The 22,219-nt window shown below is 44.6% G+C and overlaps 1 protein-coding gene across 1 annotated transcript in view; it reads right to left on the bottom strand.

The window, feature by feature from the left end:
• The window catches only part of ndst3 (N-deacetylase/N-sulfotransferase (heparan glucosaminyl) 3), a 538,252-nt gene that overhangs the window by 217,641 nt on the left and 298,392 nt on the right, over positions 1-22,219 (bottom strand). The gene's annotated exons all lie outside the window — the stretch shown is intronic.

The raw sequence follows: 22,219 nt of genomic DNA, 5'->3' as shown, positions 1-22,219 counted from the left end.
GGTTAAAAATTGCCCCTTAGAGTCCTGGGATGTGTAGGTTAGAGGGATTAGCGGGTAAATATGTGGGGGTAGGGCCTGGGTGGGATTGTGGTCAGTGCAGACTCGATGGGCCGAATGGCCTCCTTCTGCACTGTAGGGTTTCTATGATTTCTATGATTTCAATAATTTAGTTAATAACTCCCAATTTTGTGGGAAACAGGTTCTGGTGTTATTATCTTCAGCACTTTAGATCTATCTTGTGTTTATTCACTTGTCCCATTCCCACCCAATCTTGCCATGCACCATTATTCCTTCTGCAATTTAATCACTTTTGCCTTCCACTCTGTTACAGGTCTTTTCTATTTTTCTATTTTCCCCTTTTCCTCGTACTTGTTACATCCATAATATTTTCAAGTATCGATGAAGATTCGCAATCGGAAATGCTGGGCAGAATCTTCCTCATCTCACAGAGATGGGTTTGAAGAAAGGACAGGGAATAAGCTTGGAGAATTGGGCATGAGTGACACAATCCCACCTCTGGGTGAGTTTACCAGAGGCAAATTAACAAAGGAAGTGGTACGCATCCAATGGATTTTTGATTTTTTATTTGATTTGATTTATTATTGTCACATGTATTAGTATACAGTGAAAAGTATTGTTTCTTGCGCACTATACAGACAAAGCATACCGTTCATAGAGAAGGAAGTGCAGAATGTAGCGTTATGGTCATAGCTAGGGTGTAGAGAAAGATCAACTGAGTGCGAGGTAGGTCCATTCAAAAATCTGACGGCAGCAGGGAAGAAGCTGTTCTTGAGTTGGTTGGTACATGACCTCCGACTTCTGTATCTTTTTCCCAATGGAAGAAGGTGGAAGAGAGAATGTCCGGGTGCGTGGGGTCTTTAATTATGCTGGCTGCTTTGCCGAGGCAGCGGGAAGTGTAGACAGAGTCAATGGATGAGAGGCTGGTTTGTGTGGTGGATTGGGCTACATTCACGACCTTTTGTAGTTTCTTGCGGTCTTGGACAGAGCAAGAGTCATACCAAGCTGTGATAAAATGAGAAAGAATACTTTCTATTGTGCATCTGTAAAGGTTGGTGAGAGTCGTAGCCAAATTTCCTTAGTCTTCTGAGAAAGTAGAAGGTTGGGTGGTTTTCTTAACTATAGTGTTGGCATGGGGGGACCAGGAAAGGTTGTTGGTGACCTAAAAACTTGAAGCATTCGATCATTTCTACTTCGTCCCCGTTGTTGTAGACAGGGGCATGTTCTCCACCATGCTTCCTGGAGTCAATGACAATTTCTTTCTTTTTGTTGACATTGAGGGACATTATTCTTGTCGCACCAGTTCACCAGATTCTTTATCTCATTCCTGTACTCTGTCTCATCATTGTTTGAGATTATGGTGGTGTCTTCAGCAAACTTGAAAATCGAGTTGGAGGGGAATCGGCTACACAGTCATAGGTGTATTAGGAGTATATTAGGGGGCTGAGAATGCAGCCTTGTGGGGCACCGGTGTTGAGGATAATCATGGAGGAGCTATTGTTGCCTATCCTTACTGATTGTGGTCTGTGGGTTAGGAAGTTCAGATCTAGTTGCAGGCCACAGAGTTTGGAGATGAGTTTCATAGGAATAATAGTGTTGAAGGCTGAGCTGTAGTCAATAAATAGGAGTCTGACATAGGTATCCTTGTTATTAGGTGTTCCAGGGTTGAGTGCAGGGCCAGGGAGATGGCGTCTGCTGTGGACCTATTTCGGCGGTTGGTGAATTCTAGTGGATCCAGGCAGTCTGGGAGGCTCGAATTGATTTGTGCCATAACTAAACTTTTGAAGCACTTCATAATGATGGATGTCAGAGCCACTGGATGATAGTCATTAAGGCGCACTGCTCGGCTTTTCCTTGGTACCGGGATGATGGTCATCTTCTTGAAGCAGATAGGGACCTCAGATTGTTATAAGGAGAGGTTGAAGATGTCTGCGAATACCCCTGCTTTCTGATCCGTGCAGAATCTGAGTGCTCGTCCGAGTACCCCATCCGGGCCAATCACTTTCCGTGGGTTGACCTTCGAGAAGACTGCTCTGAGATGGACATCAATTAAGGGCCCAATAAGGGGGATTTGGAGGACTCTTCTTTACATCAGAGTATTAAGACAGCAACTCTGTGGAAGTGGCCTCCTGGTGGCGGAGTGGGTGGTCATTGACATCAACGGCAGCAGGGAGGCGGTGATATATTGTCACTGGCAGTGGTATTATCACAGGACGAGGAATCAAGAGACCCAGGATAATGCTCTGGAAACCGAGGTTCGAATCCCACCATGGCGGGTAGCGAAATTTGATTTCAATAAAAATCTGGAATTAAAAGTCTAATGATGACCATGAAATCATTGCCGATTGTTGTAAAATCCTATCTGGTTCACTAATGTCCTTCAGGGAAGGAAAGCGGACATCCTTACCTGGTCTAACTTACATGTGACTCCATATCCACAATAATGTGATTGACACTTGAATGCTCTGGCAAGCCACCCAGTTCAAGGGAAATTAGGGATGGGCACTAAATGCTGGCCCAGCCGGCGACACCCACATCCCATGAAATAATGTTTTTAAAAGGCAGGAACGGCCGCACTTGCACCCAAACAATTTCTCTAACGGGGTTTCCCCCTTCACTCTAATGGGTGTACCAACCTCATCTCTATTTATGATTGAAATCTTTTTGCACGTTTCCTAGTGTGCCTCCATTTTGAGGCTCTCTATCAATTTACTTCCTGCCTGATTTCCTGGTCTGGCTAGTGGCCTTCCAAAGCAACAAGTCCTGTAATGGGCCTGTAGAGTCAAAAGCCTACCCGCCACCCTTAAGTGGAGACAACCTCCCAAAAGATCATTCTGGAGAGCGCACCAAAGACCCATGTGGGAGCTGGACCCAGACAGGATTCCGACTCTTGAAAATGAACAATTATAAGATTCCGCCTGTTAAATCTTTTACTCGCTCCACAACTGTTGCCTGACCACATGGGCATTTCCTGTTCATATTTGAGATTTCCAGCTTTTGCAGCATAATGGGGTAAGCAGAGGTTTTGCTGGAAGCGCATTTCCGAAGAACTGTGCTACCCTACTGTACTAAATCATTTCAATTCAAATTGATTTGAATTTCAAATTCAGTTGTTTCTTTTTTCATTCCCAGTGAATCTCTACAGTTCCCGGTGATTATTCAGTTTCAGCTGAAGATCTGCTGAATAACCTGGTGATGGGTACGACAAAAAAGAATTATGCTGATTGGGTCAGATCACTAACGACCATGATTGCAATTTGTGTGAAGAGCATGTGATTTAGCAGAGAGTTTGACAAACACTTGCGCTAAACCACACACTCCTTACGTCCATTAAATGCATTCTGCCTCCGAATCGTGATACCATAAGTCGGTCTCAAGTGAAATCTGCTTGCAGTTTCAGTTTTATTTCCAATAATCACAAGTGCACTGCACAAAGCACACACATCTGCAGACTGCTTTCAGTGGGGAGAAGTTAAACTGCCGTGGAAAGCAATCGACTGAAACAAGCCAAAGGAAAACACAAGAGACATGTGCCTAAGTTAAAGATACCTTCAACACAAAGACTGAGGCACTGTTCTGGAAGATTTTAATTACAGAAAAGAAAAGCCTAAAAGAGGGTTAAAAAAAACCCTGATGTGTTGCAAAATTAACAATGAGCATTTAACCAGTTTAAGATTTAGTCAAGTTAATGAAGTCTTAACTCACAAATAATTACTTTATTGATCTTTTTAAACAGTTTCATTTTCAAACAACAGAAATCCTTTAATCTGAGTTAATAAAACATCGAACCACTGTGTCAGGGGAACACAGTGTTTGTCTGAAGAATTCACATGACAATTCATCTGCAGCTTTTTTGTTCCTACCTTTTTTTAAAAATCTCCATCACATAAACAAACATTCTGACTTCTCAAATAGACTAGCGACATAATGTCAAATGTTGAATGGGGATGGTGCATCCATCCATTTGCATTAGAAACAAAGAAACATAGAAAACTACAGCACGAAACAGGCCCTTCGGCCCCACAAGTTGTGCCGAACATATCCCTACCTTTTAGGCCCTCCTATAACCCTCCATCCTATTAAGTCCCATGTACTCATCCAGGAGTTAACTATCTTACATAGTTAAGGAAAAATAAAAATCTAAGTATTTATAAATGCTTTTTAAAAACATACTTTCAAAACTGCTGACTTTAATCTTAAACATATCTTTTAGAAATAGTTGTCTTATCATAACCTCTAGGGAAGCTTTTGTGTTTAACACAATTCATTACCATTTTCTCCATTCTCACATGATAGCGCAACCAGATACATCTTTCCTTTTTTTCTGAAGGGACTGTTCCCTCTCTGACAGCCTGTTTCACTCTTGCTCCCCTTCCATCATCACCTTTCCGTTGCAAGCGTACAAGATTCAACACTTTCAGCTCCTTCCCCATCTCTGTCTCGAGCTCCAAGCACTACCTCCGTGTTAGACGGTGAGATTTTGTACATCTTCTAACTTAATATACTGCATTGTTATTTGCAAGGTGGTCTCCTTCACATCAGAGAGATTACATGCAGGTTAGGGGATTGCTTTGCTAAATGCCATTCCATTCAGTCTGCACATATGACCCTGAACTTCTGGTCACCTGCCGCTTTAACTCTCCATCCCACTCTGAATGCTCTGTCCCTGGTCTCCCACACTTTTCCAGTGAAGCTTAATATCAGTTCATGGAACAGAATCTCTCCTTTTTACTCGGCACTTACAACCCTCTGACCTTAACACTAATTTCAACAATTTCAGTGTGCAACCATAGCTCTGATTTGCTTTGGGACAGCAAGTGTTTGGAATGTAGGATAAGTGCAGCAAGGTTACTGGGAATAGAGGGGGGTGTGGGGTGAGGCTTGGCATGAGGATCTCATGGTGTATGGTTGGTGAGGTGGTCCTTACCTCTGGGGTCTACCAGCCTCATTCTTTTGCCCCACAACATTCATAAATCAAGGTTGTGTTGTTAGCTGACTAGATGCTGCTTCGGTGAATATTGGAGCTCATTGAATCCCCTGATCCCCAGACCCAAGTCGAGAGCATTTGGATGGATAGGAGGTCCCATGGAAGGGGAGGGGCTGCCCAATAAGGGTGGAAGGGTCAGATGGTAAAGGAGTAGGTAACTATACCAGGTGAACTTAGGAGTAGGTGGAAGGAGTTTCCAGGCCTGGGGGGTAAGTTTGCCTTTTTCACCAGATCCACAAGCAATGCTGGAAAGATCTTTTCCCAAAGATGTCTGTTCCTCCCTTGAGCTATCAAATATCCCAAAGCCAGAGAGACTTAACTGGCCAGGTTAAGTCTGCAAGACAGGTTAAATATGGGACTCCCAATCTCATTCTGATGATTAAATGGACAACCCACATCTATGGAGCAGATTAACTGCCCACCCCCAACCCACCTCTCTCACACCTGGCAATAGACAGTTTGAAAGGTTGGGTTTGAGATTTTGATTATTTTTATATCTCACCTGGCCCTAATCCAGCATTTTGGTGGTTAAACTCACCACCAATGTTTCAGATCGATGATCTTTTATTGGATGGAAGTTAGCAACTTGAGACTTTAACTATTTATGAAAATCAGGAGTAGGCCATTCGGCCCCTCAAGCCTACTCGACCATGAAAAGGATCATAGCTGATCTGATTGTGGCCTCAGCTCCATGTTCTCGCCTGCCCCTGACATTCATTGATTCCCTCGTTAATTAAGTGTCCGCCTCAACCGTAAAAATATTCAATGCCCCTGTTTCCACTGCTCAATAGGGCAAGAGTTCCAAAGAGTAAAGAGGCTCTGAGGAAAAAAAATCTCATCTCAGTCCCTCTCTCTCTCCACAGATGCTGCGTGACCTGTTGAGTATTTCCAACATTTTTTGTTTTCATACTGGAAAATTAATGGTCAGATACAAGTCAGTTTGAGACTGTAATCTCGTCTCAAGTTTCATGATTTACAACGCTGTGTGGACCGCTGTTTGATTAGCATTACTTAGGTATCAATTATTCAAGTAAATGACTCAGAGTTACAGTGGACTTGTCACTGCTCAGAAATGCCATTACACAGAACCAACTAAAGTATCAACTTAGCTGAACAAAGGCCTGTGGCTATCTTACAAGTAAGAGGAAAATGCTCTAAAAATGCTGCTGCAATTTAACAGTGTTTTAAATAAACACATCAGCAGACAGACAATTGGACATGACAGCGCTGGCTGTAAATTAATTATAGGGGAGTAAAGAGTAGCTGAAACAAACATCTGTGACCTATGTACTTTAAATAACCTCATCACTGGTGAAAGTGTCTTTCCCTCACAAAGTATCACACACAGCTACATGGGCATCACCAGATCATAGCACTGTGCATCAAATAGATTGCCTCTGTATAAGTGCACATTTAGAAGATTACTGTTGGATGTCAGAATAAAAAAATGTGGAGTAAATGCAGCCTCAACCTACTACTTACATAGATATATAATTTCAGATTTAAACTTAAAAGGGATAAAAATTGGATTGCTTCCATTTTTGGATGCAGGGGTTGCACTCGGGCCTGAATCTTCATAGAGAATCTACATCTTAGCCATAATGGCTCCAGGACCCTGGATCTGGTAGTGTCCATACCCCACCCCCCATCAATTTCTGATAGATGTATTTCACCAGTAAAGATAAGGGGATGGGATGCGAGACACACACATGGGAAACCAGAACTCTATTTTGAATTTAGTGCAGAGTTCAAACAGCCTTTCCTTTGATGGAACATTAGCCTGCACCTGTTAAAGGGGAACAGAGCTTATTTCACTGAAGCTATTGTTGACTGTCTGAGGTGCAAGTAGCTGCAAGGAGAATGAGCAACAGCCAAGAGGGAGTTCCCAGGTTCTTGATTGCAATACTGAAGGTCTTAGTCCAGGAGGTTGACAGGAGAGGCCATGATTCACTGAGGGCCAGGAAGTCCTCTTGGAACACTCTCAGAAGGGAATGGGGCAGGTGTTCAGGGAAGCCAGCTCCTGGAGATTGGCCCTGAGGACCTGCCAGCAGTGTCAAAAGAATTTCAATCATATACAAACATACACACAAAGAACAGGAGTAGGCCATTCAGTCCCTCAAGCCTGCACTGCCATTTAATGCGATCATGGCTGATCTGATAGTAACCTCAAATCAGCATCCTGCCTATCCCTGGTAAACTATCACTCCCTTGCTTTCCAAGAATCTATCCACCTTTGCCTTAAAAATATTCAAAGACCACTTCCACCATCTTTTCAGGAAGAGGGTTCCAAAGACGCACGATGTTTTGAGAGAAAACATTTTTGCCTAATCTCCGTTTTAAATGGGCCATCCTTTATTTTTAAACAGTGACCCCTAGCTCTAGATTCTCCCTCAAGAGGAAACATCGTCTCCACATCCACCCTGTCAAGACACTTCAGGATCTTATATGGTTCAATCATGTCACCTCATGCAAGTGCTCAAGATCAGTTTATGTATCTTCGCATGGCATCGCTAATCGGCTCTGCACCGGCCTCTCATGCTGTTTGAAGCACCACATCCCTATCGCTCATTCATCAGCAATCGAGAATTCCAAGCTCATGCCTAATGTCCACATGTCCTGCCATATCCTCACACACCCACCAATGATGCCAGCCTCACAACCACATCTCACAGCTTCTAAATACCTCCAATTATTCAGTTACAGTGAGCACATCATCCAAAAACACTGACAGTCTTCTCCCTCACTCGCAAGACAAGAGGATACATAGCCACATTAAACAGGGTAGGACTGGAAAGGGACAGCCTACCTGATTCACCTAACCCCATTAGAGGAGACTGAACTCTGCTTCATGAGGCCAGCTGTGACAGAGGCCGTTATACCTGGTGTCACTGACAGCATTCCAGGATGACAGTATGTTTCTGCCTTACTCGCCTTCTTAAATCCCACCAAACGCTTTTCCTACTGCCTGGCTGAAGTGCAAACTGCAGGGCATGTGGCTATGGACCTCTTGCCTGCCAGCCACAGTAGCAACAACAGGAAATGCAAAACTGTACCACACCTCCATTGAAAATGCACCATCACTTGTTCAGGCATTTGATGCTACTTGCCCAGATACTGGCAAGGTGCTTACCTTAGAGACTAGGATCTGCATGCGTAAGTCACCAAGCATGAGTGGACTACCGCCAGGCAAAAGGCATAGAACAGTTCATATTCCAGCTCCACGGAGGGTGGGCTTGCAGACAAGTTCTGCCGGAGGGGATTTTGATGTGGAACTCAATGGTTGGCATACAGGACAGTGCCAATGAGCAGGCACACCAAGATAAATGGTGCATTGGCAGCCCCGTCAGACAGCCTAGTGTCATTGTCAAGGAACATTGAGGAGTCGTGCTCCAACTTTCATAGAGCTTAGAGCCAATCCTCTCCAGCATTGATGTGCTGGCCATTGGGTAACTTCTGTCTATGCTGCAATGGGAGATGAGACCTTGGCCACCAGATGCTGTATCACAGCCAGGTCTACAAGTGTTGTCCTGAAGTGGCCATGTGAAAGATAGAGTTCCAGTGAAACCACTTGGCTCATAGTGTGGAGAATTGGGAGAATTGATGAGAAATCCATGGAAGTTTTTTGGGTGGCATCTGCTTTCAGAGTGGTACGGCTGACCACAGTTTGCCTATTGGTTTACATGTACAATGTACTTGCTGAGAACATTGGCGTGTAAATTGAATCTGTAAAGGTATAGTTGGGGTGAAGGAATAGTGCATTATCATTCATCTTTTCTTGTTTAATAAATGTTTCATTCTTTTGCTAAAAGTTCATCAGCTGACTCCTGTGACTCTGTTCAGTAGCCACCTTCAACATAACTAAACAAAAAATAAAGGTTTGGGTCTATCATGTTGGGTTCCATCTCACTTGTCTATTAGTAACATCAGCCGAGATAGTAACAACTAGTTAAATTACTTAATGTATCAATCATTGTGATATTTCTCAACTTGAAATCGAATAAGTTATTTAAAACATAATAAAGATGGTGGGATAGTGATTTGTTGTGGCTGTGGAATATAGATGTGTTGGACACCAGCATGATCTGCAGCAACCACATCGGTAATAAGTACCTGGGGCTCAGAGTTAATAAGTTGCTGTCCAAGCTTTGAACACATGCATCAGGAAGGGAAAAATTTACCTGAGCACTTTGTTCCTGAAAACAGTCATACCACTTAAGCCAAGTACTTAAGAATTGCTTCGTGGATAGGGACAGAGAATGTGACTATGAATGAGGCAGCTACGTGGATCCAGAAGGTAGTGATGGAAGAACTTCAGACTAGCACTTGTCCAAAATACTCAAGGTTCTTGCAATGTGTGTAGAGAATAGCATACATTGCAGAATGGATGAAAAATCTGACCAAAACACAGTGGTGTAAGGGTGAGTAGATGAGTAAAAACAAATGTAGTTGTCGTATTGGACAATACACAGTTCTTTGCAGATTGTTCTCTGCCGCAGAGAACTTGAGTCCCGGACGCTGTATTGCCTGTGTGGTGCTGGGGTTAAAGACATTCCCTTGGAGCTGGAGAGAAACCTGGAGGGGGTGGGGAAGACTTCAGTTGTCATGATTTATGTGAGTACCAATGACACAGGTAGAACCAAGAAAAATATCTGTTAAGGGAGTCTGAACAGCTAGGGGCTAAATTAAAAAGCAGAACAACAAAACTATTAAGCTCTGGATTACCACCTGAGTCACGAGCAAATTGGCATAGGGCAAATCATATCAGAGAGGTGAACACATGGCTCAAAGATTGGTGTGGGAGAAATGGGTTTTGATACACGGCACGGTGGCTACCACTGCTGCCTCACAGCGCCAGGGACCTGGGTTCAATTCTGGCCTCAGTCACTGCCTGTGTGGAGTTTGCACTTTCTTCCCGTGTCTGCGTGGATTTCCCCTGGGTGCTCCAGTTTCCTCCCACAGTCCAATGTCCGAGTTAGGTTGAATGGCCATGAAAAAATTGACCCTAGTGTCTGGGGAATTAGCAGGGTAAATGTGTGGGGTCACGAGAATAGGGCCTGGTTGGGTTTGTGGTTGGTACAGACTCGATGGGCTGAATGGCCTCCTTCTGTACTGTAGGGATTCTATGGTTGGGATTCTATGGTTCATGGGACACTGGCTCCAGTACTGGAGAAAGAAGGAACTGTACCACCAAGCCACTCTTCGCTTGAACTGTGCTTGGACATGCGTTCTAGTGAATGGTATAACTAGGGCGAGAGTGAGGGCTTTAAACTAAATACTGGAGATGTTTTTGGGAGGGGGGGGGTGAGGGAGGGAGAGTTAACATGATGGGAGATTCGGAAAATTATAGGGACAGAGCATACAAACATAAAAGTGCACAAGCAAATAATTTGAGAGAAGGAACTAAAGATAAAAAGACAGAATTAAAGTTGTTTATGATGTGGAGATGCCGGCGTTGGACTGGGGTGGGCACAGTAAGAAGTCTCACAACACTAGGTTAAAGTCCAACAGGTTTATTTGGAACCACGAGCTTTTGGAGCACTGCCCCTTCATCAGATCATCACCTAATGAAGGGGCAGCGCTCCAAAAGCTTGTGGTTCCAAATAAACCTGTTGGACTGTAACCTGGTGCTGTGAGACTTGTTGAAGTTCTTTACACATGCAGCATTCACAGCAAGATGGGTTAATTAATAGCACAAATGGAAATACAGGAGTATGATTGGTAGCCATTACAGGTACACGGGGCTGAATATTATGAGGGGTGGGGGCGCAGAGTGGCTTCACACCAAATTTGCTTCTCGAGCGTATGGCATGCTCCTCCTCCACCACTGAAGTAAAATCAGCGTGGATCTGACCGCTCCACACTGGCTCGCCCAATTTGTTGGCAGCTCCATCAGCCCCGATAGCACCAAGAGTGCATTTGTGGCAACTGCCAGAGTTGCAGTGAGGATGCAGAAGCAGGCTCATTGATCCCTAGAAACAGGTAAGCACAGGGTCTTGGCCAGGAAGGTTTGGGCAGGTTAGAAAGTGAAGAGAGGTGCAGGGTGTGGTGGATTTAAGGCAGCAGGTGGGTAGGAAGAAAAGGGGTGGTTCTTTTTTGGCACCCCCTCCCCCCACCAATCCACAAAGCGTAGCCCCAAATATAGCCCCCCATCTTCCTCCTTTTGAGAAAACTAGTTTTTAAAATCGGGCTGCCCACTCCTACCCAACTGCAAAATATTTTTAGTGGACAGCCTATTATCAGGGTCAATTGGCTTGATAACAAACCTAATTGACCCTCGATTATCTGTAAAAATATGATGGGTGAGCGGGAGGCGATTTTGGTGCATGCCCACCTCTCGTATCATGAGTTGAGCTTAGGGGTGGGTGGAAATATGGTGTGGTGGGCATCTGCCCTATTTTATGTACCCCCTCACTGAAAACATGCCCAGTGGGCACATAAAATGCAATCCACAGCTGGGTACTGAATATTCAAGGGTATTTAGAAGAATAGGAAGAAAAAAAAAAGAGGGGTAGGTCTGTTAATAGGAGCTGAGACCTGTAAAAAGTAAAGTCATAAAGTTACCATAATCCAAGATAAACATAGACTGCTCTCCCCTTTGAAAGGGGACAGCCAACTGGTGGCGACTTAACTGAGGGTCACCACACCTCAGTAGAGGGGCAAGGTTGTGAAGGTGGGGCCTTCACGAATAACCTCAGTCAGAACAGGAATTGAACCCACACTGTACAGCAGTGGAAAATTATTTTGTCTTGGTTTAGGTGTAGATAAGAAATAGCAAAAGAAAGAAGCCACTGGTGGGAATGGTTAATAGGCCTCTGATAGTAGCTATTCTACAGGACAAAGTACAAATCAAGAAATAATGTAGGCTTTTAACAAAGGTTCTACAATAATTGTGGATGAGTTTAATCTTCTTATAGATTGGACAAATCAAATTGGCAAAGCTGGCAAGGAGGATGAGCTCAGAGTTTATTTGTGATAGTTCCTTCAAATACATTGTGGAACCAAACCAGGGAGCAGGCTCATTTAGACCTGGTAATGTGCAATGAGCCAGGATTGATTAATGATCTCGGGGTAAAAGTAAAAGGCAAGATTGATCATGATATGATAGAATTTCACATTGAAGTTGAGGGTGAGAAATGTGGTTATGAAACAAGTATCTTAATCCAAATGCAAGTAATAAGATATGAAGACAAAGTTGGCTAGATAGAATGGGAAAATAGGTTAAAAGGTAAGACTGTAGAGAAGCTGTAGCAGGCAGAGACCCAGCATCCTCCACAAATCACATGCATGTATGAGCCTTTGCTTTGCATATGGATATGTTCAGCTCTCTGCAGGGAGTTGGTCCACAACCCTTCTGTCCAAATCGCGCCAGTGATGACCTGTCACACAGAAATGACCATCTTATAAGGGGAGCAATGAGGGATGAATCAAATTCCAATGCTCCAACTGATGTAACATGCAACGCCTCTCAAGTGTTCTCTTCTTTGAGCAGATGAAGCTTTAACATAAACATATAGAATGGGTGAAAACCGGAAGGAGCAACCAAACATGAGGGCTCTCACAAAGTTCGAATCAGAGCTTGCACAAAAGAGCCAGCTGTGATGGGAAGCTTGGTTTTAGCCATCCACATGGTAAGCATTCATCCATTCAATGGAAACCTGATGATGGAAAGTGCTTCCATGTTGGAGGCAGCTAATGCTGTTAGTTGCACTCTCTTTTCCCACTTGCCGGTGCCTCCAGGAAGAAACCAAAGTCAGAGGAGGAGGAGGACTCCTTTTCCAGTCCTAGCCTTAGCGACAGTCCAGAATGGAGCCAAGAGGGAGTGAACGAGAACAACTTCACACTATTAGATGCATTACAGCGTTCACTTGTGCCCACCACCAGCCCAGGTACACACACCTCAGTGGGTATTAGTGGTAGTTCAGTGGGGTGTCATAATCTGGAGGTCACCGCATGGACAGGTCACAGTTGAGGCTCCCCGACTCTGAGGACTGCTGGGGAAGAGACATCTCTAAGTTCCCAGTCTGATGACAAGCCTTTGGAATCAGCCTTCAAGTTCATGTTGGAGAGTCAGCAGGTGGTGGGGCAATTCCAGACAGCTGCTGAAAGCACTCAACAGAGAGGCATGCGAGTCAGAGAAGGCCATCTGCCTGCTCTCTGAGGTAGTACCTGGATGTGTGCACATTGAGTCCTCCAAGTGGAGGGTGGCTGATGCCATGGAAACCCTCATCCAGCAGAATGCCGAGTTTCTGCCGGAGGTGCATACAGACTGCACTCTATCACTGTTGCCACGGTTGAGTTCATGCAGTGGCAATGCAAGAGGTGAACTTTGATTTGATTTATTATTGTCACATGTATTAGTATGCAGTGAAAAGTTTTGTATCTTGCGTGCTATACAGACAAAGCATAGCGTATGTGGAGAAGGAAAGGAGGTGGTGCAGAATATAGTGTTACACTCATAGTTAGGGTGTCGAGAAAGATCAACTTAATGCGAGGTCGGTTCATTCAAAAATCTGATGGCAGCAGGGATGAAGCTGTTCTGGAGTCGGTTGGGATGTGTCCTCAGACTTTTGTATCTTTTTCCGGATGGAAGAAGGTAGAAGAGAGTATGTCTGGGGTGCGTGGGGTCCTTAATTATGCTGGTTGTTTTTCCAAGGCAGCGGGAAGTGTAGACAGGTTCAATGGATGGGAGGCTGGTTTGCGTGATGAACTGGGCTTCATTTACGACCATTTGTAGTTTCTTGCAGTCTTGGGCAGAGCAGGAGCCATACCAAGCTGTGATACAACCAGAAAGAATGCTTTCTGTGGTGCATCTGTAAAAGTTGGTGAGAGTCATAGCTGATATGCCAAATTTCCTTAATCGTCTGAGAAAGTAGAAGGTTGGTGGGTTTTCTTAACAATAGTGTTGGCATGGAGGGATCAGGACAGGTTGTTGGTGATCTGGACACCTAGAAACTTGAAGCTCTTGACCATTTCCACTTCGTCCCCATTGATGTAGACAGGGGCATGTCCTTCACTATGCTTCCTGAAGTCAATGACTATCTCCTTCGTTTTGTTGACGTTGAGGGAGAGATTATTGTTGTTGCACCAGTTCACCAGATTCTCTATCTCATTCCTGTACTCAGTCTCATCATTGTTTGAGATCCGACCCACTATGGTGGTGACATCAGCAAACTTGAAAATCGAGTTGGAGGGGAATTTGGCCACACGGTCATAGGTGTATAAGGAGTATAGTAGGGGGCTGAGGACCCTTGTGGGGCACCAGTGTTGAGGATGATCATAGAGGAGGTGTTGTTGCCTATCCTTACTGATTGCGGTCTGTGGGTTGGGAAGTCGAGGATGCAGTCGCAGAGGGAGGAGCCGAGCCCCAGGCCACGGCGTTTGGACATGAATTTTGTAGGAATAATGTGTTGAAGGCTGAGCTGTAGTCAATAATCCTTCTCCTTCCTACCCAGGGTCTGTGTCTGCCTCCGAGTCCCCAACAACCATCCTAAATGCTCCTTTCACTGGTACAGATGCATCCTCACCCTACCGCCCACCAGCCGCCTCTGCCCCCTCTCACATCCACCATTCCTTCCCACCACACCCACCCTCAGTCCGCTCTTCAGGAGGCAGTCATTGGCTCTACAAATCCCTCCCTTGTACATTCATCTGGATATTCCCCCTCCCCCCTTACTCCTTCACCCAACAAACTCTCTCCCTTTCTCCTTCTTCCCCTAATACCTACCTCCACACTTGCATCCTTCTCCCCGGTTATTTGCTGGAAAATGTAGTATAATGTGGGAAAATGTGAAGTTGTTCATTTTGGAAGGGAGAACAAAAGAATAGAGTATTACTTAAATGGAGAAAAAACTGCAGAAAGCTGCAACACAAATGGGCTTGGGGGTACTTGTGCACGAAACACAGAAAGCTGGCTCACATATGCAGCAGGTAATCAGAAAGGCTAATTGAATGTTGGCCCTTATTTCAAGGGCTTTGGAAGTCTTGCTGCAACTGTACAAGGTACTGGTGAGACCACATCTGGAGAACTGAGAACAGTTCTAGTTCCCTTATTTAAGGAAAGATATTATTTCATTGGAGGCAGTTCAGGGAAGGTTCACTAGGATGATCCCAGTATCGAGGGATTGTCTTATGAGGCAAGGTTAAACAGGTTGGGATTCTACTTATTGGAATTTAGAAAAATGAGAGGTGATCTCATTGAAACATATGGGATTCTTATGGGGTTTAACAGGGCGAATGCTGAGGATGTTTCCCCACACGGGAAAGTCGAGGACCAGAGGGCACAGACTCAGAATAAGCCAACTTAAGACTCAGATGAGGAGGAATTTCTTTTCTCAGAAGGCTGTGTCTCTTTGGAATTCCTTTCCACAGAGAGCTGTGGGGGTAAAGTCATTGTGTAATATTTAAGGCTGAGATAGATAGATTTTTGATCAGTTAGGGAATCAAGGGTTAAGGGGAAAGGGCAGGAAAGTGGACGTGAGGAATATCGGATCAGCCATGATCCTATTGAATGGCAGAGCGGACCAGCTCTTATTTCTTATGATCTTATGCCTTCCTCCCCGGACGCCATCACTCCTACATACTCCCTCCTCCTCCCAGCTTCACCCACCCACCGCCACCTTCATTGCCCCCCCCATACCCCCATCACTACCGTCCCAAGACCTTTCTCCACTCCCCCCCGCCCTTCACCTCATTCTTACCAGCATATGGCAAAGAGCCTGCAGCTCTGAAGCAAGTCCACCAGCCGCAAAGAAGCTGCTGTATGGACATGCCCCATCCTTCAATGAGCTGCATCGTGACAGCACATCAGCTCGAGGATCCACCAACCATTTGAGGCATGAAGGGTTCCGGAGCTGCAGGCCTCCAACGTTGCCTTCTACTCGGGATGTGAGCAAGGCCCAGATGTGGACTGGTGTCTTTTCCCTCTGGCGTCACAGAGAATCGGGCATGCAGGGTCAGGCCTTGATTTGCATCCATGAGTGTGTTTGATGCACCATCAATCAAGCAAAGACTAGTTTGTATGCAAGAACAAATAGGCTTTTATTAGCAAAAGACTTGGAGCACACCCATGCCGATGAACTGGTCCAGACTGAGGCAGGGGGGTGGGGAGCAGTCGCCTTTATACCTGGACCAGGGGGGGAGGAGTCCCTGGCAGGGCCGGCAGGGACGTGTCCAGACATGTCACACACACAGGCAATAAGCTAACAGTGGTTTACCACAGTGTTGTCAATCAGTTTCATGCCAGCCTCCAGCAGGATTCCCTATCCTCCCATAGTGGGCGCCAGCAGAAGAACCAGTGAGAAATTCACCCCAGTGTAAAACCGATCTTTGGGCCTCCTGCTGAATTGCCCCCACCTCTACCCCGGCTCGCACCTGCGCAGTGAGCGACCGTGCGGATATGGAAGAATTCTGCCCCTAGTTCCTCTGAACTTTAAGTTAAGTTCATTTATTAGTGTTTATTTATTAGTTTGTTTATTAGTAGCCTTACACTAACTCTGCAATGAAGTCATTGTGAAAATCCCCCAGTTGCCACACCGCGGCGCCTGTTTGGGTACACCGAGGGAAAATTTAGCATGGTCAATGCACCTAACCAGCAGATCTTTCGGACTGTGGGAGGAAACCGGAACACCCGGAGGAAACCCACACAGACACGGGGAGAATGTGCAAACTCCGCACAGACAGTGGCCCAAGCCAGGAATCGAACCCTGGTGCCTGGTGCTGAGGGGCAGCAATGCTAACCACGGTGCCACCGTGCCACCCTATGAATGTACCCTTACCGTATGAACTTACACTTTCCAATAATATTGTAAAGGCTGCAAGATACAAAGGAAACAACAAGGCAGCAAATAACAAAAACATCTAAAGAAACACCCAGGGAAACCACTGGAAAGAAAGAAAGAAAACACAGAGTGGATTTCAAAAGAAATACTGAAAATAAAGTGGAAGACAGGGAAAAAAAACCCAGCCTCCACTAATAGTTGAACAAGAACAACTAAAGTAGAAACACATTTCTGTTCAAAGGTGACAAAGGACCGGAAAGAAGCAAAATGCACATCAGAGAATGTTCTTTGAAAATCTCGCCAAACAATCAGGAACAGGGAAACATGAAAGAACTGTACAATCTTACAAGGAAGCTTGCAGGGATGTGTCAAATAGGAGACAAGTCAGTGAAGAACAAAGTGGAACAGCATGAATAAAACAAAACGAACAGCTCAAAAAATGGACAGAACATTTCAAGCTAATTTGACCTACTCTAACCGATCCCCAGACATTCCATCAACAGAAATCTCTTTCCAGATAGATACAAGCAAACCTGAGTGAAGAAATCAAGGGAACTGAAGAGTGGGAAAGAAACAACTCATATTTATGTCCCTTTCACAACCTCAATTTTTTTTTCAAAGCGCTTTACCATAAATTAACTACTTTTGAAACACAGTCATTGTTGTAATGTGAGAAATGCAGCAGCTAATTTCTGCACAACATGGCCTCATTTACAGTGCTAAAATAAATGGCCAACTCATCTATTTTAGGTGTTAGCTCAATGATAAATGTTAGCCAGGGTACCAGGAGAATTCTCTGCTCTCCTTCAAATAATGCCGTGAAATCTTTGACATCCATATCAAATAAACATTGCATCCAAAAGTTGACACCTCCAACAGTGCCAGCTAGATTATATGGTCAAGTAGGACTTGAACTCACAACCTCATCATAGAAACAAGAGTGTCACCACTCACCCACAGCTGACGCTTACCAGGCCCGGATGGGTAAATTACTCAAAGTACAAACATCTACTGAACTACTGCTTCAAACCTTCAAGAAGATATGAGAAGCAGAAGGAACATCTAGAGACTGAAAATATGACTATATCATAACGTTATCCAGGAAAGGTGATTCAGTAATTGCAAGGCATCATATTGCTTTCCGTGCCAGCAGAAGTTTTGAAACATAACTACGCTTGAAAAACTGAAGACAACATTTGACAAGAGTCAGAGTCGAGAAAGTTGCTTTCCAAAAACACAGTATATGCAATGGCCTTATGTGCACTGTGCCACAGTGAAACAATCAGTTAAATGGAACTCCTTTCTCTGCCTCACAGTCATACATTTTGACAAGGTATTTGATAGTACACATTAAAATATCTTGTGAAAATTGATGTGATGCTATGGACTACTCGAGCCATATATTACCATAACCTAAAAAAGACTAAATCCATCATGCAACTAATACACAATGAAACCCTCAAAGAATCCTTTGGGGGAAACTGGAGTACAACAGGGACAAGTGTTGCTGCCTTTATTGTTTTTCTCAGTGATGGACAGGATAACATGAAGGACAAAGCCTCATCATACACTGATATTTACAATTGGATGATTTAATCTTTACCAAATACCTTCTAAAGCAATAACATACACAGAACAAGGCTAAGACTATCAGTCACAACAAAAGTAGGCTTCAATATAGAAAAAATCTAACAAACGCAATACTAAAAATGACTGGGTTCTCCATTAACAGTAACCCTTTGTGGACATAGGCAAGGTCAACTGTCTTGGATGGATCATTAACAATGACGGAGGAACTGATAAAGTTATTCACATTGACAGAGGAAAGTAGACAACTACATTCTTATTCCCAAGGCTCTACAGGAAGAATCCCTACAGTACAGGAGGAGGCCATTCAGTCCATTAAGTCTGCACTGACTCTCTGATACAGCATCTTACCCTTTCCCCATAACCCCATGTATTTACCCCGGTAATTCCCCTAGCCCTACACATCTTGCGACACTAAGGGGAAATTTACCATGGTCAATCCACCTACCTCACACATCTTTAGAGGAAACTGGAACACCCGAAGGAACCTCACACAGACATGGGTACAAAGTGCAAACTGCACACAATCATCCAAGGCCAGAATTGAACCCGGGTCTCTGGCGTTGTGAGGCAGCAGTGCTAACCACCGTGCTGTCCTTCAACCAAGAATGCATAATGAAAGTCCAGAAATCTATCAACTTAGTGAAACAGCTGCACTCCAGAGAAAGCATTGCTAAATAGAAAACTCTGTCTCTCTGATCTTTTCTGTCAATTGCACAATGTTTCATTTACACAAGAGAATGAAGTTTCAAGTACTTGCAGTTTCACTACTGATACTGGATGGTTGACATTTTATAGGGCAAGAATAAAAAGGTCCTTTTTAATAAAATGGAAACTTATCAAAGTAAGTGAATGAGGATGGAAATGCCACAGCTTGGCATCTGGGAACGAGGGTGGGTGGGGAGCCATGCTGTGGCACGGATAGGGCATGGGAGTGTGTAGAAGGTGAGGGGTAAGGGATGAGGGCTGGAGAACTTTAGTTTTTTAATTATAACTGGGATGGAGTCCCACAGCACCGAAGTAGACATATTAAACAGTCCACCTCATCACCCAGTAGCCCCTGTGGCTGCCTTCAAATATTTTTCTGGGTTTGGCGGCCCGACTCGCACCCATCCCAAATCTGCACTTTTTCCCGAGAGGAGCAGACTGTGCCAGGTATTCTCCCAACTCCCACTGCTCACCTCAAGGATCAAAATCCAGTCCATCTTAAAAACCCACATTGGGAATTTTAATTATGAAATATGGGTGGGTCAACTTGGGGGGAGGTGTGGGGTTTAAATTGTGAAAAATCGGATTCCCAACACCAACGTACTCCAATCTACCCACTTCCAGCTTTAAACAAAGTGGGACAGTGGAACGGTGACCAACTCAATGATGTAGTTCTGGCATTTTAAATTTTATAGTGGGATTGTTACATAATCTTGCGATTTAACTACGGACAGCCAGTAAAGGATTCCAGGAGGCATGCAGTTTATACCTCCTCGCTATATACAACTTGCCTGCCTTGACAACCATTCATGATTGACACCTGACCTATCCACCCTTAATGGGGGCCTTTAATTTACTCCCTGTCTGAGCCCACTGGCCTCCCCGACCCATCCACCGAGTCCACTAACCTCCCCTCCGTCAAAGGCCGTCTCCCTCCTGAGGACACTGACATGTCTCCTGTCCCCCTCTCCATTTCCTACCCCCTTTCCAGGGTCTCCAAATGCCCCTCCCAAAACCTACTGCCTCCCCTGCCCCACATCCCAGGATTGTCTTCTGCCAGCCAAGACTGTCCTTCGCCCACCAGCACTGGAGGTCTTGCCCTCCCCCACAACCACTCATTTCCCCCAAAACTCCAGTTATCACGTTTTTAATCGATTCTCCACTCCTGGGCTGGGAAAGTAAATTCCACTTTCAAACACTGAAGTAAAATGGGTGCTCTTATGCAATCTTAGAGAGAAACAAAAACTGTGATAAACAAGTTACTGACATTTGACAATAAATATCCAGACACAATCTTGAGGATTCACTGTCAATGATGATCATGAATGACCAATTATAGAGCCAAAACAAGTGGGAGATAATAGATTAGTAAATCAAATAGGAAATTTGAGTAGGATTGAGCATAATCCAAAAATACTCTCAAACCCGTGGCACTGGATAGTTGTTAAAATGTAATCCCCAAGGAAAAGGAAGAGCATAAACCAGTTAAGCTAGAACCTCGAGCATTTAAATGAAAATAGTGAACTACATATGGGATCAGTTGGAAGTGGTTTCTCAAGACAGAGTTCGATGGTGAGTAGTAGAGACTCTATATTCCACATGGAGTAATAAGACTGAGTGATGGTTGGAGAACGTAACTAAGAAAATCGGTAACGGCTCCTAAAGGTCAGTCAATGGGTTTATCAAACTTTAAAACTACAAAAGCTTTAGAGCACCATTATCCCATGATCTTTTCTCCTTCTTTGTCTATTTTATTTATCGGTCTTCCATCCCTGAAGACATTCTGAAAATGCTGGTTACTCTCTAGTACAATGCTCAAGAAATCATTTCTTGTGCATGAGTCCCGTCAGTAACAAGCTACTTGACTACCAGGGGCAGCACATTCAAGATTATCTGCACATGCTGCCATCCACACACATTCAAGCAGAAGACTCTAAACAGCATCAGGGGCTGAAATTTCTGCTCTCGTTGGGAGGATGGAGGATGGGTGGGTGGTGGTGGGTGGATGATGTTGGCACCTGATGGCCTCATAATTGTGGGCACCATGGCAGCAGCACCATGTCCACTGCCTGTCCCCGGAGAGTATTTTATTCACATTGGTTGGCCCGCTTGCCCGTGGGTCAATTCAGAGCCTTTCGTGACTGATTAATGACCACTTAACTAACTCCTCTCTTCACCACTGGCATTTTTCTGCAGCGGAAGAAGTTGATGCCAATTGTTCAGGCCACCAAGTGAAAGCTGGCAGTATTGTGGTCAGACTGGGGGTGCTCATCAGAGGCACTTTCCCAGATATTCCCTGGCAATGTTTCCCTTCTCCAACCCCACCCTGTCCATTCCAGCCCCTCAGTCCCCCTTGCTCGAACCTGCCAGCCATGACCCTGACAAGACCATGGACTTATTTTCCTCTGGGCCCTGGCTCCTTCAGGGGGCTGCCTACAGTCCCAGCAGTGGCCATCATTCCTGGTGGAGTCTTGCTGGGATGAGAACTGCTGGCTATTTGATTGGCTGATAGCTCTCAGGGATGAGACTCTCTCTTGGGTAGAGGTGCAAGTCCCATCTCAGATCAATAAAAGGCCTGCTGGCCAGTAGGTGCCTTTGGGTGAGCGTGCCAAGCACAGACAGGCACACCCCTTGCCTTTATGCCAGACTTGTGTAAAATACAGCCCCAGGAGTGGTTTATTTTCTATTCATTTTTCTCTCCGATTTTTTCCTCCCCTTTTTCCAGATGTGTTAAACCATTTACAACACCCTTTGTGAAATCAATTACTTCAGAACTGACATAGGGGTTGAACCTAACTTCTTCGAGAGCTGCACGTGAGGTACTTGCATCCACTGGAGTAGTTTCCTTCATAGATTACTAGAGTTAATCGAACAACAACCTTGGAATAAGTTTTGTCTTTGTTGCATAGGTGATATCAAGGCAATAAAAATCAGATGGGTTTTATAATTTGTGGCAGATTATTTTTCTCATTGAACAGGTGTACAAGGTTCAATTTCACTCCCACCTCCACACAATTAAAAATAAAAATGGCTCAACTTCTCAAGGATAATTGTGCGCCACAGTCTTTTGCATCACGATATTGATTAGTGAAGATCTGTCACGAATCTTGCTTTGTACAATAATTTCTGTCAGCAACATCAT

The sequence above is a fragment of the Mustelus asterias genome, chromosome 1 (assembly GCF_964213995.1).
Source record: "Mustelus asterias chromosome 1, sMusAst1.hap1.1, whole genome shotgun sequence".
NCBI lineage: Eukaryota > Metazoa > Chordata > Chondrichthyes > Carcharhiniformes > Triakidae > Mustelus > Mustelus asterias.
Note: the sequence above shows the minus strand (reverse complement) of the source record. Positions and strands in the feature narration are given on the sequence as shown.